The 10,272-nt window shown below is 38.2% G+C and overlaps 1 protein-coding gene across 2 annotated transcripts in view; it reads left to right on the forward strand.

The window, feature by feature from the left end:
- LOC108754689 (homeotic protein antennapedia) overlaps nt 1-10,272 on the forward strand; it is a 158,134-nt gene that overhangs the window by 41,629 nt on the left and 106,233 nt on the right. Inside the window, exon 1 of one of the 2 annotated variants that reach the window (XM_018497178.1) lies at nt 9,032-9,523. The exons of the other annotated variant lie outside the window; for it this stretch is intronic. The gene's annotated coding sequence lies outside the window, so the exon portion shown is untranslated. Of the gene's footprint in view, nt 1-9,031; nt 9,524-10,272 lie in introns of those variants that run through there. 2 annotated transcript variants of the gene reach the window in all.

Raw genomic sequence — 10,272 nt, forward strand, 5'->3', positions numbered from 1 at the left:
ATATATATATATATATATAAAACATGAACATATTATATGAAATTCTAACATTAAAAATGATTATTACATTTCTTATAAAATAGCGATTATTGTAACAATAACCGCTATTTTACAAGAAATATAATATCAGTGCTGTTCAGTGATCGATGATCATATCAGGAAGAATCATAATACAGACGAAAACGGAAGTGAAAAGTTGGAATGTAGAAGCGGTAGGAGAAATGAGCGGTATCGGGCGATAGGGGCTGCTGGGAGGCTGAGGAAGGCGGAGGCGCGGCTGCGTCTGAGTTGCCCGCAATGTATGGGTCTACCACCTCTCGTCCCACCCTTACCTCATCTTTCTGACCTCCCACTCTACTCCAGCTAGCAGCAATTTTTTGTTCGTCGTCCGCTTGTATCAAATTACGATAAATATTGCGGTGCCGACGTGAACCTCGGTAAGGGGCGCCTATTCGCAACGCCACGACTTAACATCATGTAGAGAAAGTGAGAGAAAGTGAGAGAAAACGAGAGAGAGTGAGAGAGAGAGAGAGAGAGAGAAAAAAATTTCAAAATTTTCTTTAAAGGCGACACGAAATAAAAAGCTTATGGCGAAGATAGAGCTCTACTATAGCTGTGCGAATCAAAGTGAAAAGAAATATTTACTTTTATGCAGAAAGAAGTGAATATATTGTTTATTTCACGATAATGTAATAACTGAAATATATATTTAACCCTTTTCTCCCTCAATTTTCTTAACGCGCCCGCCAAATGCGTGATTTACATTGTAAAATATTGCTATATATTTGAAACAATACATGCGAAAAGAATGATCAGAACCACATATAGGCAATCTAAAGATGGTTGGCCAAAAAATAATCGAATAAACGTCACGCGATTGCCGAAAAAAATTCGTGAAAGATTCTTGACGATCCTCTCGAAAGGACTATGGATGGGGGTAGATGGGTGGGACCGATATTATATATAACTATCTACCCTAGCCAGTTGCGTGCGGAGGATAGAAAACACGCGGACGAGCGGGGAGGGGCATGGTGGAGGCGAATTGAGGGATGGTAGTAGATGAGGTGCAGAGAAGGGTGGGTTGGAGGGAGAAAGCGGAAGAAAGAGCGACAGTGGGAGCGCGAGAGAAGGAACGGGAGTGGAAAGAGAGGTGGATGGGAGCACGTAGTGGGGGATGACAGAGATGAATTCGTTTCATTTCACGCTGGGAAGCTCTCGCGTTCCCCGCGTCCGATGATTTACTGGGCTACAATGTGGTAACCCATGATTTATCGCCAACACGCTGGCTTGCCACTGCGCTATACCTGATACCATGGTTGCGTATGCGTTGTGCCCGCGTGTCCAAGGAACTTTGTACTCTTTCTCTGTCTCTAACCTACCCTTCCTCCCCTCGTTACTTGTACCTGGGTATGTCTTTGCGAGTGGGCGGCGAGACGAAGGAGAGATGAAGACCCTCGCGACTGGGGCCATGGAATATACACTATCTGCCTACAGTGTTGGCGGTGGCAGCATGGAACCGATAATTCCATGCTCCGCCACCATTTATTTATGCGCGAGAAACTCCCATGAGTTTGATCGTCACACGCGCGCTTTGTCATCTTTTGATCTCTATTTATTTATAATATAAAGAATAATTATAACGCGTTTACGATCATTTCTGACGTTTTTTACACACCCACACGCACAAACATACTTATTATTATAATTATTTAGTTCAAAGCCCTAGAAAGAAAAGATTTTTATTGCTTTCTATATTGATACTATTGATTTTTTTGTTAAGTTAAAATAATGATACTTTGATAAAAATATAATCGTTATCTTTAAAAAACTTGTGACCACTTGTGCGAATACTAGCTACAAAATGGATTTTAACATCAGTCTGCGGTTACATCTATGGTTGCTACATCAAATCGTTAGGTCAACCATAATGTAACCAGCTCGTAACCATCATGGTGAAAATGGACGTGGTCAACAAGTATAACTATAATTACATTGGATGTAGACCATAAAGCGTACGCGAAAGCATTACCAATTAGTATTCTAAACTGAGATCAGTGTGTGTATGATAATTTTCAATTATCTACATTTGCAAAATTAATAGAGACATCTGTTAATAGATAATCTACTAATTAAAAAAAATTTATAGTATATTTTATTTAATATTTATAGAATAAAAAATTAATCGCGTGTGTGTGTGTTTAAAGTTAAGTATATATATATATATATATATATATATATATATATATATATATTGTATATATATAGCTAAAAATGGTTCTTAGCTCTAATGACATGAATTAATGAACATAACAAAAAATGGAAATACTAGGGACATTATAGAAGGAATAGCTAAAGTATAGAAAATTATATTATGTAAACGTATTAGTCTGCGAATACGATAGAGAATTCGCAGTTTTCCGTGTAGTTGTGGATGCGTAGGTAGATGCAAGCATTCGAAAGTTCATGGAACATGAGAGGTATTCCTTGGCTCGTTGGAAACTCAGGAGCAAGTCTTGGCTACCACGAGACCAACATCTGAGCCGAAGTTGGCTGCGCCCTCTCAAAAGTCAGGATCCCGACTCTCGAGGGTCCTTTGCCTAGATTCATTAGGGATCTTGCTGATCCTGACGCCGTTTGGAGACCCCACGGACGCCTTGCTCGAAGATTAATCCCAACCGCGTAAACTTTGTTTCCCATTGTAAACAAGAGGCAGTTCCGGTAACGTCTCGAGAAACACCCTTTCTCCAGTCGTCTTGAGCCAAAGTACTTAAAACCGCATTTCTTCCCACCCTCTACATAAAAGTTGGTACAAAAATTTGCTTAATTTTTTTTAATAACATTGGCTTATAACCATCGCGAAAGTGTGTCATAAATGAGAAATTCTCTTTCTTAATCTCAAAATATATTACCACTAAAAATATTAAAATTAGTATAACTTTTTTACGAAATTTTTTTATGAATCAAGTAATACATGTATAACATAATATATTGTATAACATAATATAATATAATGTAAAAATATAATGTATACAAATACAATGTATATGACAAGATAGTGTACTGTCTCTCTCTCTCTCTCTCTCTCTCTCTCTCTCTTTCTCTTTGTTCTATTTTTCTCTTATTCTTTCCTTGTTAAAGAATGTTCCTTATGACATCTTATGTTTAAAAATATGTTACGACACGCTGATAAAATTTGTAAAATAAAACAATAATTAATTTGTATAAATATCGAGAGATGATAAAATATTCTATATTTTTACTACAATTGATACATGTAATATTCCACCATTCAACAGAACTGTTTCTGGAAAGAAAAAGTGATGTTATGTAAGTGCAATTCGTAATTCAGTATATTTCTCGAAATGACGAGTTCGTGTAATACGCATAGATTGTAAGCTCATGATTTGTAAGAAAATGCGAATCAAAGCATCCGTCATGTTTAGCGGTCGTGAAGCGAGACTCGAGTTGTAAAACACAGCGGACAAATGAGGATATACGTAGCGGAAGAAGTGTCGCTAGGTTATCGTGGTGTGGAGACTCGTGGAGGGTTATATTCCATAGAACGGGTGGCAATGGGGATGAGTGCGCGTGCCGCCAGAATCCAGATTTTATAGCGCCGTTAGGTTAACCCGACGATTTTCAAAACTTATATGATTGCTTGCGGTAAAAATTGCTACGTTTAATGGCGTGGAAAGTAAATATGTTTTAGCATCGGCTGATATCTAACTTCATCGAGATTGACGCGAAGGGTATATGGATATATTGTGTGTTACAGTAATTCTTTATTTATTTATTAAATCAAATATACTGTTGCAATAATTCTCGATATATTTACTGGTTATTTATATATTTTATGTAAAATATTTTATTATTATCAAAAATCTTAATCAACTCTTATTTGATATTTTACTATAAAATCAAAAAGAATTAATATGTGTGTGTGTGTGTGTGTGCTTTCTGTTGTTTCTAAATATTAATTTGATCATGCGCTTGCGTGATACAAATACAAATGAAATTATTATTGCTCTCCTTTATATTATACTTAACACACACTAAAGAAAATCCGCTTAAAGCAGTTTTTAGTTTAGCGATTTATTAAACAATTTACACTTAAGATAATCGTTGATAATGTTGAAATAAATTTATAGAAGCAGAATATTTGTGTGATTGAAAAATATTAAAAAAAAAAGTAAACAATTTTAATTTTCACAATTTTGACAGAAGTGTATTTGAACGAAATCAAAATAATTATATTTACACGCAAAAGTGTTCCATATATTTCATGGATGCGCTAAACGTTATCAAAAGATTGCATCATGTTTTTATAATTACACGTGGGGAAGCATAAGCGTTCATCGTATCAGAACGAACCCTTTTTATCCCTGTAATTCTATACGCTGGAGGGTCAGAGGTGGTATCATAGAGAAGATTGCACACGACGGCGCTTTTCGTCGTCGTGCCTCGCAGTCGTAAGTCTGAAGAGGTACAGAGAGTGGTGAGAGGGGTTGGGCTCTGAATGACGGAATTCATGCAATGCTCGTGGATTCAGGGACACGGTGAATGGAGCTGGCGGAAGGGCTTTGGAAATTAAACGTCCTATGGATGGTCTTTTTTCGCCAGCGAGTAATGTATGACTGTTCCTTAGAGAAGTGAACATCCTCTCTCTTCTCGTCACTGTTTCTTCCTCAGTATGCCTCCCTTAACTCTCTTTTTTTCTCTCTCTCTTCCTAAGGTTGGAGGGACGGGCGTCTTGCCACGACGGGCGGAACAATTTCCTTGTGATAAGAAAGTAGATCGAGGTAGAAGATATGTTGAAATCTTTCGTGCTATAAATATATTTCTTTCTATAGCATATACGTATATAGAGATGTTATCGTAATAAATATCTGTACATGTATATTACAATTCTGTATGTATTCTTTTTGTATATAGCCAAAATGTTTCTTAAATACAAAGTGCATAAAAAAAGCACGATGTTAAAAGACTAGAATGGTAGAATGTGACGTTTGACAGTTTGTAATATACATATATTACACATATATAATATTACAGTTAGATTTAGACATTTTGGACTAATGTTTTTTTTTAAACATTATACAATATAGTTTATATACCTCGATAGTCTAAGAGTTAGGACGCTCGTACAAGAGATCCGAGTTCGACTCCCGGCCGAGGTAATATTTTTCGCAATAAAGTTTACAGTCTTTCAACATATTAACATCTTTCTAATGGGGTAATTGAGCAACAAATTATTAAAATTGCTTATCAATTTAATTCGTGATATTACTACAGTAGTTTAACTGCGTTTATAAGTCCGAAAAAACTAATTCGGCGCGCAGTTCAAATGAATAAATACGATATATATGCACGTACATAGTATTATATATATAGTAATTCAGATTGAATTATTTAGACATTAAAAATCTAGCTTTGACTGTTACTGGCCATTACTTCTATTTCTTATTGCTGAGTTTTCAAACGTACGGACCAGTAAGATTCTTATTGATTATTTAATGTACTTACTCGTTTATGAATAGACTAATGTCTATTCATGAACGAGTAAGTAATGTAAACGCATGCGTAGCTATGGAAACCAGCATAATGTACACTGTATGTAACATCACATGTATAAATGCAGATAGATTTACATGTGTACGGACATGCGCGCGTGATAAGATGTATGCACACGTGGTGCGGATAGTACATGAAAGTATAAAATATGAAACAAACGCAAAATGTAAATTAAGTCAAATATTCTGTAATTCTTAATATTATTTACGATTACATACAAAATAAGCTCTTTTTTCATAAAAATCTATATTATTATAAAGTAATATTTCTCTCCAGCAAATATTTCTTTTAATAAATGGAAAAAATTTGGATCTTATGCAATATCCTTCTTGTTTAAAGGATTTCTGAGATGACAGTTTACTCTTACAATAAGAATAACTTTAAATTAACTTTCAAACTTTTTCTACGCTGAAGATAGGTTTTATATGAATTTCTAAAATGTAATGTTAACCGAGACATTTTGGCACATTCCATTAGTATACATATATGATTCGCGTTTTTGTTAAATTCATTACGTTTTATAAAATATTACAACTATATTAATTACACAACTGTTAATTATATAACTAAAAATATTATAACTATTGATCGACGATAATTACTTATGACAAAAACGTAAAAAAGATGAAGATATCGTCTCTTAAAGAAGTAAAATGTCAAAATATTGACAGTCCTGTGGCCATTAGCATTATAAATGACTGGTACTGGATCAGTGCCGGTTGGCTGGCTTGCCTGCCTGTTTAGTTATTGTTTCCGCCACAGATTATAGGGATGGGGGTCTTTATTGCCCTATAGCGATAATATAGGTATACCGACTCACAGACGTAGTATTGCATGCTTACACATACACTCATGTATAGGCTTGTGCCGGGCTCGCACCTGTTGGCGCCTGCGATTATGGCCGCAATAACATTCCGTCAAACGGCAAATGCGTACTCGGATTTCCAAACTCCATCTTAACTCTCAGAAACATTTCTAGAGTCACGTGGCTCGGCGATTTATTAGATTAATTACGTTTATCTACAGCTACATTTATCTTTATCATTATTCTTATCACTAACTTGCAAAAATATATATATATAAAGAATTAATGTTACATGTAATGTTATATGTATTATTGTTTGTCGACAGTTATTTAAAAAAGTTTATGACGATTGTCTAATATTATCTTGAATTGAACTTTTTAATGGTATAAACTGGTTTACGAAATCCGTTAATATAAAGTTACTTGCGAAATATCATACATTCTTTATATTATTTACGAAGATAGTATAATCTCTAGAATATATCTTAGCTATCGCGTTTATATATTTTTTTCTTTTTCTTTTTACAAACATATTGTTTTATTTGTTTTGAGTATTTGTAGGGTAGATTTAATGTTGTCTAGCAAAAACAAAATACACGAAGCGAAGGAGTCCGGGTTCCAATTCATCGATTTTATGTCCCGGCATTATTTATTGTTCAATATATCGGACTTGTCGCGCGCGATACCATTCGTTGCGTCATACGCCATAATAACGGTATCTTCTCCAAAACTGTTCATTGCTGCGGCCGGACGAAAAAAGTAGGAGCTTCCACACGCTTTAAATTCTTCAGGAAGAGAGACAAATAAATATCGGATGATGTATGCGCTGGCGGTGACTGCAGCGCACGCATGGTCCACCGGGCGCTTCCAACTCTAAATTCGGTGCCGAGTTTAGGTGGGCTCGATTTAAATTTCGCCAGAAGCGGAATTGGCCGCATGGCGAAACGCAATTTCACAGCGCAGAGTTTATTCTCGCACGAATTCAAATTAATGGGACGTCGTGCGAATTGACTTTTCTAAATTATTCAAGCTGCGTCGAATGAGGTTTCAGTAGACATCACGTTTACTGATTCATGGCATTTCTTGCCACAGCTTTCTTCACCATATACGTATGCCAGATATAGTTTCGAAAAACAGATTCGTTGTATTTTTTTCATTTCTTTTTTCTTCTTTTTTCTATATCTGTTACATTTTTCAACCTACGATCGAAATCCAATTGTCATATAAGTTCTAAAAGAAAGCTCGTAAATAATCAAGAGAGCGGAGACTCGCGAAGACAAAATGCATTAAGATATTGCCCAAGTATGCGCGTCGATACTTTGTCACGTCTGAAAATCTATAGCAACAGTCAACGTTCCGTATGTAGCGTGTCTACCACGTGGCTACAGAGAGAATTGAGTATGTATATGTGCAGAGGAGTGGCCACAAATCACCATTACTCGATGTGTATCGCGACGCTATATAATTATACCTATAACGCCAAGCACCAGGTAATGGCTCAATCCTGCATGTACATTCGATGATAACCAGTCCTGAAGATGAAGCGCTAGGTGGGGTCTTCGATGCCCGCGAGATTTAAACTAACTATCCGCTATTGGCTAAACGATAGTCACGTGTTTCGTTACGTCATCGTGGCCATCCTTGTGAGTGTACAAGTCACTGGCGAAGGGAGGGGTGGAGAGGGAAAGGGAGAGAGAAGGAGAGAGGGGGAGAGAGAGAGAGAGAGAGAGAAAGAGAAAGAGAGAGAGAGAGAGAAAGAGAGAACAATCAAAAGGAGAGAAAGCAAAGAGGGGAAGGACGTGCGCGCGCGCGCGACAGAGACATCGAACTTATCCTTGAAGAGCGCGAGCGCAATATCGAAGAGGGATGAAAATATTGTTCGCGAGAAACAAGGATAACTATAACATACATCGTGAAAGGAAAGCAATGTTTAAAGTGAAAGAGAAGAGAAGAGAGAGAGAGAGAGAGAGAGAGAGAGAGTGAGAGAGAGAGAAGGGGGGGGAGGGAAAGGGAGAAAGAGAAGAAAAGCGCGATAGAGATGGAACGAAGCGGGAACGAGGTAGCGAGCGTACACCCTTCGCCGTACTCCCTCCCGCCATTAACAACGCCCTTGCATATAAATCCGCCTCTTCTACGTGTAGAGTCAATTGCGCGCGCGTGTGTGTGATTTCTCATCTCCGTTCATTTCGTGTATCTTGCGATGTCACTCTCTCGTTCTAAAGTCAATTCTCTCCCTTGCGCTAATATACGCTCTCGCTTCCACGGTCCGAATACCCCGCCTTTGCGCTGGCCGCAGGACAGCCCTGGTGTGGGTAGGAACGCGAGGAGAGCCAGAGAGGCTCGTGGAACGGAGCAAGATAGAACGATGGTGCACACGGAAGAGACGACACGAATACGAGAGACAGGAGGGAGAAAGAGAGATGGAGGGAGAGAGAAAGAGAGATTGACAGTACGAGAGGGAGAGAAGAGAAGAGAGAGAGAGGAAGAGAGAGAGAGAGAGAGAGAGCTCTCTAGCCGATAGTAGTGGGACGAAAGCACGAGGAGAGGCAGAAAGAGAGAGAGAGAAAACGGAGGCAGCGCCGCGTGGCGGCATGAGGTGGGGACTATCGGGCCGTAAACCATCCGCGGTGAACATTTAACTCACGTATTGCCATCCAACAAGTTTGCTTTGGCCGGTGAAAGAGCGTCCTCGAGATCTCGGAGAGTCGGCGAGTCTCGAAGGCGAAGCCTCCGCGAAACCTCCGCGCGAGGAGGTGGATGAGATCCACCGCGACACACGCGGTTTTTCATCCTGTGCGAGGACGTCACCCGTCTTTCGTTCTCAGCCGGGAGTACAATCGGGCGATCCCTATCGGACGAGGACTCGGTTTCGTAACCAGCGATACGACAACCGCGGTATCATATTCCGGCGGTGATTTCGAGACTCCGCCCGTCCACGGTACCAAACGTTTCCGAGCGAGGGGGACGTTGAAAGAGGGCCTAACGCTACGCAGAAGACCTCGCAAATCCCCAGCAAAGTGGATGGAGCAACAAATTTGAGAGGAAACGAGTTCGAATAGGCGCTATCATGAGCTGTAAGGAACGTGCGCGGACTACCCTTCCGCAAAGACGACTTCGCTATCGTTGATCTCGTGTGGGCCGCTACGGGTAAGTCATCGTATTATTTAATCATGTCACAACACACGAAAATAAGCGTTTTCTCGCTTACGCTACTCGTTGAATATATACGCGGATACATAAACGTGTCGGAAGGCAAAGCTGTCAAAGTTATAGAGATCGCCCTCCCGCCAAAATCTTACGCAGCGCACATGCTCCGTTAGTCAGTTAGAGCTGCTATATAACAGGCTGACTCTTTCTTGATTACTCCCAGTAGATTATTTTTAGCTGATTTTGAAATCGAATTTATATTCGCACGATATATATACATTAGGAACTTATTGTTTATATACATGTACTATTCTATTATATGAATGCTTATTCTTGTGACATGTGACATATTATCAATCATTCTGACAAAGATATACTTATGTGAGAAAATATGTTTAATTCTGTTCATTTATGATTATCGCGACAAACGTAGTTTATTTCTTTTTCTGATAGTCGACGGTTCGTAAACGTCACATACACATATGCAAAGAATTTGTCACGTCATTCGAATAGGTTAACCTTGTTGATATATAGATACATAGATAGATAAAGACATACTACTATTCTTAACAATGTACACAAATATCTTAAATAGTCAATACATATCAATGAGAATATGAATTGTATAATTCATGTGTTAGTACACGGCTGCGAGATAAATATAGGAATATATATAATCAAAAGCAATTCAAAGAAGACAATGTTTTAACAAATTTATTTGTATGTAGACAAATATATATATATATATA

Source organism: Trachymyrmex septentrionalis, unplaced genomic scaffold (genome assembly GCF_001594115.1).
Source record: "Trachymyrmex septentrionalis isolate Tsep2-gDNA-1 unplaced genomic scaffold, Tsep1.0 scaffold80, whole genome shotgun sequence".
In the NCBI taxonomy this organism is placed as follows: Eukaryota; Metazoa; Arthropoda; class Insecta; order Hymenoptera; family Formicidae; genus Trachymyrmex; species Trachymyrmex septentrionalis.